This window comes from Thermobia domestica, chromosome 3 (genome assembly GCF_964235325.1).
Source record: "Thermobia domestica chromosome 3, izTheDome1.hap1.1, whole genome shotgun sequence".
Taxonomy (NCBI): Eukaryota; Metazoa; Arthropoda; class Insecta; order Zygentoma; family Lepismatidae; genus Thermobia; species Thermobia domestica.
This window is the reverse complement of record NC_137456.1, coordinates 145,691,105-145,699,140: the sequence shown is the minus strand read 5'-3', so window position 1 is coordinate 145,699,140 and position 8,036 is coordinate 145,691,105. Positions and strand designations below refer to the sequence as shown.

General features: G+C 36.0%; 1 protein-coding gene across 1 annotated transcript in view; it reads left to right on the top strand.

The window, feature by feature from the left end:
* Nucleotides 1-6,505: 6,505 nt before the first annotated feature.
* Nucleotides 6,506-8,036, top strand: part of LOC145680792 (uncharacterized) — a 76,819-nt gene continuing 75,288 nt past the window's right edge. The window contains exon 1 of the mRNA XM_081751827.1: nucleotides 6,506-6,547. The gene's annotated coding sequence lies outside the window, so the exon portion shown is untranslated. The remainder of the gene's footprint in view (nucleotides 6,548-8,036) is intronic.

Here is an 8,036-nt window from a genome sequence, read left to right as displayed (position 1 = left end):
TTCGCAGAAGGCTGGGCGGAACATTTAGTTATTTAAACAAGAAGTCGAAATACCAAATTTCATGTTTCTAGCCTTCAGAGATTCCCAGTGTAGAAATGCTAGTATAACAGTTTTCACTCCTGTCCCACTTCCACCTGCTAGCTCTTCGAATTTTGGATTACCTTCGTTATAGTTGTGACTTACGTGAGAAACCATCTTGGAGTCAAATTTATCACGAATTCTTTCATTACAGAGATTGCTTTCTTATCTAGGCAAAATTTTCAAAAAATTATGTTCGTTACAGTATTAATATGTAATTGGGGCTTTCCGCCCACTATTAGCAGAAAAAAACCGTATTTTTTTTAAAAAAAAAGTTATTTTTCCCGTCTTTTTGTGAATAAGAAAACTATGAAATCCTTAAAGCAATGGAATTAGTTAACGAGTTTTAAAATATAGTGTCTTCGTAACCGTTGTTTAGACTCTATAGCCTTATGTTGAGATACAAATTTGATAAATGAAATTTCCTTTTTCGATACTTATTTGATAAGGAAATTAGTAATTCATAGTTCTTTATCAGATTAAGTTTCAGTTTTGGTTCTCGTACTTAAAGAAGACATGTTGTGTCAACAAGATAAGAAGGTTATTTGGTACGCGAACTACAAGAAAGGTCACATTCATTTGCTTATCCATTTCATCACATTCCATGATTGTTTTGCTGAAAGGATGTGCATATATTTCAAAACATCTTCCACAAAGTCTTATCTCGTATTAGAAAATTGTTTTACCTTCAGCAACAAAGACCGGAGACTAACAGTAATTTCAGCCAGTGACTTAAATGACTATTTTTCTCTGATGGACAGTGCCTCAAGATTGACTATGATCTGGAAAGAGTGAATTTTGAATGTTGCAGTGCATCAGTAGACAATTCAATAACAACCTCAATAAAGAGGAATTAAATTCCAGTCTAAAATACCAAATACCAGGGTAGAAAAGGATATGTTGTCCCCCAACTAAAAGATATCTCGTTGTGGTAACGTTTCGTAACTTATATTTATGGGTCAACTTGGTATACGTTAGATCAGTGATGCGAAAACTTTTCTCAAAAGAGAGCCAAATAAAAGTGAAAATAGGCAATCCAATTTAGGCGGGCATATCCAATTTATTAAAACAATAATGCAACATATTACAAATTTCTTTTAATACTAGACCCTATTATTGTGTTTGAAATTTTCCATAGCCTAATCCAAATTGGGCTCCATTGATTTTCAGAGGTGAAGCTGAACTGCTCAACTCTCAGCGTGTTCTTAATACAACTCATTTAAAGAAAGTTTATTCTTCTTTTCATTCGTCAGATTAGGAATCATGTCTTGGCCAGATAGAACCTTTCAGAATATCACATTTGCTCCGCGGGCTTTAATTTGCCCGTCATTGGCTTAGATTACAAATTTCTAAAATTGCATGATTTCTCTTACATTTTACTAAGACAAAATTCGGAAATCTTGGTGTAATCTTGGCTCTTGATGTGATAATTTCGGTGCAAATACTTAAAAAAAAAAGTTGTGTGTTCTGTTGTAGCTGTATATGCTATTTTAGAATAATCATATTTTGTAATTATTTATTTAGATTTTACCCCAAAGCAAAAATGTCTTTAGCTTTAGAGCAAACCGTATTAGCGAGAAAAGATTTCCTGCAGTTAATGAAGCGTCCCAAGAAAACGTATCTCCACTGTTATTCTACTAAAACCGGAATACAAAAAATCCACTACAACTTCCGGTTTCAATATTGATCTACACAGTGCTAAAACGATAAGGGATAACAACAAACGTTGTTTAAAATTGATTTAGGGTTCTAAGTACAGGTATCATATACTGCCTCAACACTAATTTGGAAATCGGAAGTGACAGGAATCAAGCAACTGCGGTTGTGACATTGATCACTATAGAAAAAAAAAACTTTACGTTTTATGTCCAGCTAAGTTAAAGGAGACGGTGATAATGGGAATTGAATGAAATAGTGGAATGAAGAAAGTGGGAGGAAACGGAAGGTCCCCGAGAAAACCCTCGCACACGGTGGTTGTCCACCACAAAGCTCACTTGGAGCGACCTGAGATCAAACCAAGGACCCCATGCACCAGAGATTGATCGCTATAGAATTAGTGCCAGGTAATGAGAACGGTTTGTAATCAATCGCGTGTCCCAAGAATATATTCAAACTTCACTATAATATTTCTACTAAAATCGGAGGTGGTAGAAATATATTATCACTTCCTGTTTCAGGAAAACAATACATTAATAATTCTCACATACAATAAAAGGATTGCTATGGCAATTAAAGCTTATGAGTAGGGACAGGCGGGTGAGGGAAATTTCATTTTTGAATTTTGGAGAAATTTTGAACTTCGATTTTCAATAAGATACACGGTGAGAAACCAAACCTCCTTACGTGGCGTACATTTGGCTACTTGGTATTCCTTTTTCTCCTTTCCTCGCAGCGTTCAAGTGAAGAAACAAAAATAAACAGGAAAAACTGCACAACTTACCAAAAAATAACCATAAACGTTATAAAAACGATTAAATTCAATTTCGATAACTTCAATAAGCGAACAAGTTCATTGTCGAACGAAAATTCGCAACGAATTAAAAACAAAGATCGACTTACACATGTATGTTTCTAAATTGGTACTTAACATATTTCAATACGAAATAGTTTACGAAAATTTATATATATAATATTAGGGTGGTCCTTATTCATATGGGAAAAATAAATTTAGGAATTTCCTTGGACGAACCCCCTAAAATGGTTCCATATACGACCGAATTAAGCCAGGAGAAAAATTAGATCGATTGAATAATTTTAAATGGTGCTTCTTCAAGCGACTTAAAATTTTGAATTCGTTTACAATATATAGTATATGGGGAAAATCTGGAATAAACCCTTGTAATTTAGAAACGGCTTAAGAGAATGAGAAAATGGAACTAGAGGAAGAGCCCAACCTAATTCTGTGTAGCATTATCATGGTGGCCATCTTGAAGTCAGGTCAAAATTTTTAAATAGGAAGAGAGTCATGTGACATATCGTTTTGAGGTGGCGTTTTCCGGGAAGCACAAATCTGGCATTATTTTTACGCTACCAATAATCATGTAAGAGTTATTACATGTGAAAAACTTCGATGTAATGTTATTTTATTGTAGTTATGGACCACAGATTTGTAAGAATTTTGGAAGTATTTACGTAAATTGGAAACTAAGTGCTAGAGAAATCTTTGTTTCCCCATGAACTAGAAATAAGGTTTTCCATCAAGATGATTCATAGACCAAGGAAGATTATAACTTGGAAGGAATCGAAATATCCCTTATGGTAAGTTTTCAATAAGTTTTCAATCTTATTTGCTACACAGTTCAGTTTTGTCACATCTAGGGAAAGATTTTCTATGGGCTTTCGTTATCTGCAAAAAACTGTTTATGCTCCTCATTTTTCGTAAGAACATTGTTGTAATCTTCTATTAGTTTCACTCTCCTTTCTGTTGCATCGTTTGTTACGTGGATGAATTTAACATTGTCTTTCCTTGAAGATAGGCATTGTTATTTGACCATGAAATAGGATCGCCCTCAAGAAACCCTTTGAGTATTTTTAATCTCTCGAAAAAAGATTGTTTGTTGTAACAAAATGATTGATTTCCCTTTTCACAATAATTTTTATGGTATTACCTCTTGCGTCAAGTCTCTTTGCTGTTTCGCGGTTTGCCCTTACAGTTTTTAATTCTTTCAACCAAGTTTTGTTTTTCCATTTTGCTACCTTCATCATAAAAAAAACGCAATGTCAAAAGAGAAGTATTTTTAATTAGTAGATAGCTTTTCCCATCCACCTTGCTCCAGGTAAGCGAAAGAAAACGCTTCGAGGAGGTATACCGCACAAGAATATGATGGTCAGTTCTAAAAATTCCCTGTAATCTTCTATGCAGTGTCCTGCTTCTACAAGTTTGATGGCAAAGTTTAACACTTCATTTCCTACATCTGAAATTTTGTTCCTTACATCATCATAATCAATTCCTGGAATAAAGTTGGTACAATCTATTTTAGACCACTCGTTCTGAAAACGCTTAAATAGGAGAACATCCAGTCCAGATGCAAACGAAACACAACACTTGTCAAATATAAATTTTAAAACCAATTCATAAATGTAGTATTTCCAAGGAAAGTATAGAAGATTGTTTTCGAGCTTCTGCTCTAGCAGAATGCAGGCACCATTGACAATGACACATATTGCAGGAGTAGTGTTACAACAAACCGAGTGAACGAACTTTACCATTTTCTTTTCTTCAAGCTAATGAACTGTAGAAACAGTATGTTATCCTCTTGATAATGACAAACTGAGAACACCAATTAGCCTCTCATGACCATCTCCTGTAATAATTATTGATAAACTGTTGAGTCTTTCTGCCAGTCAAATTCGAGAGAAGGTTTCCGTCGCATTGCACAACTAACGCACTTGATGCACTCTGAAATTATTTTGGTAGTCTTGTGCAACTCCGCTACGGATTTTCTTTCAGCATCAGTGAATGGAAGTCCTATTTATTACTAGTTTCTCTATATTATAGCCTAACGCTCCTGTTAGAATATGTATTGTTGCTCTTTCAGTGGCCTTGTATAGATCAAGAGCAGCAACCTGTCTTGGAATAGGCCTAATAAAATTAGTGTTTCCCCTTTTACATCTCTTGCAAGGTCCAGATGCACACGCATCCATATTTACACTTTCTCTAACATACTCAACTGGGTTTCCCTCTTCATTTCTTGAAATGCTTACCGCCATATCTTTTGGTGTATAAAATTCTAACAAATAATTTTCAGAAGTGCATTTTTCTTTTGTGTTCCTCTTTCGTTTGAAACCGTGCATATCCCTTTAGTTCTTTTCGCGCCAAATTCATGTCTTTACTTTTAGTCTTGTGTAAAAAAGAGAAATCTGTTCACAGGTAATAATTCTTAGACGACTAAAGCTATCTTTAAAATAGTGCCAGATTTGTGCATCTGGTGAAACGCTACCTCAAAACAATATGTCACATGACCCTCTTCTTATTTGAAAATTTTGACGAATCCAAGATGGCGGACTTTAAGATGGCCGCTATGGCAATACTATACAACATTAGTTGTCCTTGTTCCTTTAGTTCCATTATCCAGGACATCTTCGCATTCCCTTAAGCCGTTTCTAATTTACAAAAGTTTATTTCAGATTTTTTTCCATGTGCTATGTATTGTAACCGGCTTCAAAACTTTAGGTCTCTTGAGGCACGACTTAATATTATTCAATGGAGCTAATTTTTCTCCTGGCTTAATTTAGTCCCATATGAAACCATTTCTAGGGGGTTTGTCCAAAGAAATTCAGAAATAAAAATTAAGGACCACCTTAAATAGTCGGATCCAAGATTTTCTGAGGGGTGTGCTCCATAATTACCAAAATAACCAGTGTCATTGAAACTCTTTAAACTGACATGTAACATCATTCTTTACACCTGACAACGCTGATACATAGAACGGTGGGAGGTATTTTAAAGAGGGTCCGAATTATATGCAGGAAAAACTATTCTTCTCTCTTCCTGGATTCTGTTTTTTTCCCTACTTGACAAATGTTATATTGCTTTGGTTGATGAATCCTATTCCTTCAACCTTCAGAAAACCGTCTTAAATTATTACTTTTAAACACTTCTCTTTCTTTTGAGCTCCAAAAGGAAACATGACGGCAGAAAGTTTCGGAGAATGTTGCTATTTTCACCGCTAGCTTCTCATTTTAGATATTTAGAACGAAGGGGGACGCACGTGCATCGGCGCACCCCCTAAATCCGGCCATATATACGAGGGGTAAATTTTATCTGAAAAGGTAGGAGATGCGTGAAGTCACACTGTCCCCCTTGCCTGTCTTTGTCTATTGTAATTTTTTTAGGAAGTGGGGGGACGTAATAGGTATTTTATTGAAGTGGGTGGACGACGTCGCCACGCGTTCGCCCCACTTTTACCCCTATATATAAAGTTTTAAGTTGATATGTCTGTTTGTAAAATATAATTATAGCCTTCGCAATTAGAAAATAATACAAAAAGTAAAAAAAAAAGAAAGAAAAAGAAAAGAAAAGAAAAAGGAATTAAATCAAATCTTTCACTTTAAGATCCTACGTTTATGGCCTTGAAACTAAGGAAGACTGATGAATAAGGTAAGTCAATGAAGATGGAAGAATTGATTGAATGAGAAGTTGAAGGGATATGAGAGTACCCTGAGAAACCTCAGGGACATGATGTTGTCCACCACAAATTTACTTGGCCTATAATCGAACCTGGGACCTCAGATACCAGAGGTAAGCGCTCTACCACAAAATCACCGTACCCCCAAAAAAAGAAGAAAAATAAGAAGTCTGATGATAATTCAATTTATGTTGGCCATATCATGAAAAAAAAACTGTAAACCTGGCAACGCTGCTGAGCTAGACTGCAGCAGAACCTTCTCGGTTTCTCCATCAGGTGGCAGGGTAATACAGGGTACACAATTCACCGAGAAGCACATTAGCTGAGAGCATGCCAGCATGGTAAGTTAATCGCAGGCAAGTAAACATTCATAAGTCGATAAAGTCGATATATCGTAAGTCTGTACCTATTTACAAAACATATATACCTATATTCTCATATGTTTTTAACCAGAAATTGTTAATTATATTACTGCGACAGTTATAATTCTTGCGAAATATGTAATATCGAGAACATGCTATGACTGCGCGTTTGTTGCAATTTAATAACTTAAAACAAATGCCCTTAGTATTGTTCTGTCCAAAAGTAATTAACAAATTCATATTACAAATTCAGTAACAATAAAATAATATTCTTCCTAGGATCACACAAGTGGGACTTCTAATATTGTAATGTTATTATGTCCGTTTGGAGGTCCATTTCTACACACGATAACCCTTGAACAAAATCGAATTTTTGAATTTTGTTTCATGCAACAAATAGGTAGTGTGATTCGTTAAGACATTAACGGGTAGCGGTAACTTACGTCCGTCCGTTGTTTTCCTTCAAAGGATAACTAGAGCGATTAATTTGGCCGAGTCAATCCGCTGCCATTCCCGGTGGGAGCTCATGTGGTTCGGATTCCACGTTAATCAGTAGGTCCACGTCTCATATAGCCTCGCTGCTGAACGGGACGCTAAACTAAAGTCAACTCAACTCAATCGGCTGCCATCTTCGGGTGTAACGGTGATGTTAACTGCGGCTACTGATATCCTATTTTCTCGTATTCAGACAAAGGTAGTTGAAATTACGCATTGCACATTAGATGCCAACAAACATCTTCAACCGGTAAAAGATCGAAATTTCCAGTGCCTAATCCTTTCTACCTTCTAACAGAGTATATTTAACACATTTTTAAGTGTCAAAGTAATTTTATGTATTTAACAGTTGGAAACCTTTCTCTTTTAATTATTTTTTTTTTATTTATCTTTGACTCGGAAAGCACATCCTGCACTGACTGTGGAAAAATTTGGAAGCTTTAATCCAAATTACCCTGACATCACCACGCATTCCACCCTCTATTGTGGTCGACGATACATATAACAAATTGTCCTCTACAACACTTACGCGATCATAGAACGGATTGGAGGGCGACTCATCCAGAAACAAGATCGTTCGCTGTTCAGTACACCAGCGACATTATTCATGCGTCCATTATAGCAGGCCCGTGCTGGGATACTAAGGAGGGCGGTGGACAAGTCTGCCAAAAGGGCGCCCATAGAAAGGTGAATATATAGTAACTTAATTAATATACGAAACGTTGGGAGGTGATGGTACCGAGATGAAACAAAAAGTATAGACCAACCTGGGTGTAGAAAGGTCTTTAAGGTATGACAAAAATATCTGAGAAAATGCTTCAGCAGCTGTACTCGAGAACAAAATGTCGGATCGAAATTGTGCAAAAGGAAATGTCCATTATTTTTTGTCGTAGATTTCATCACTGTACAACCAGATGTAGTGCAAGGGCGGTGCAAGTGTGACTCCCAAAGAAACTGGAGTATTCCTTTGAGT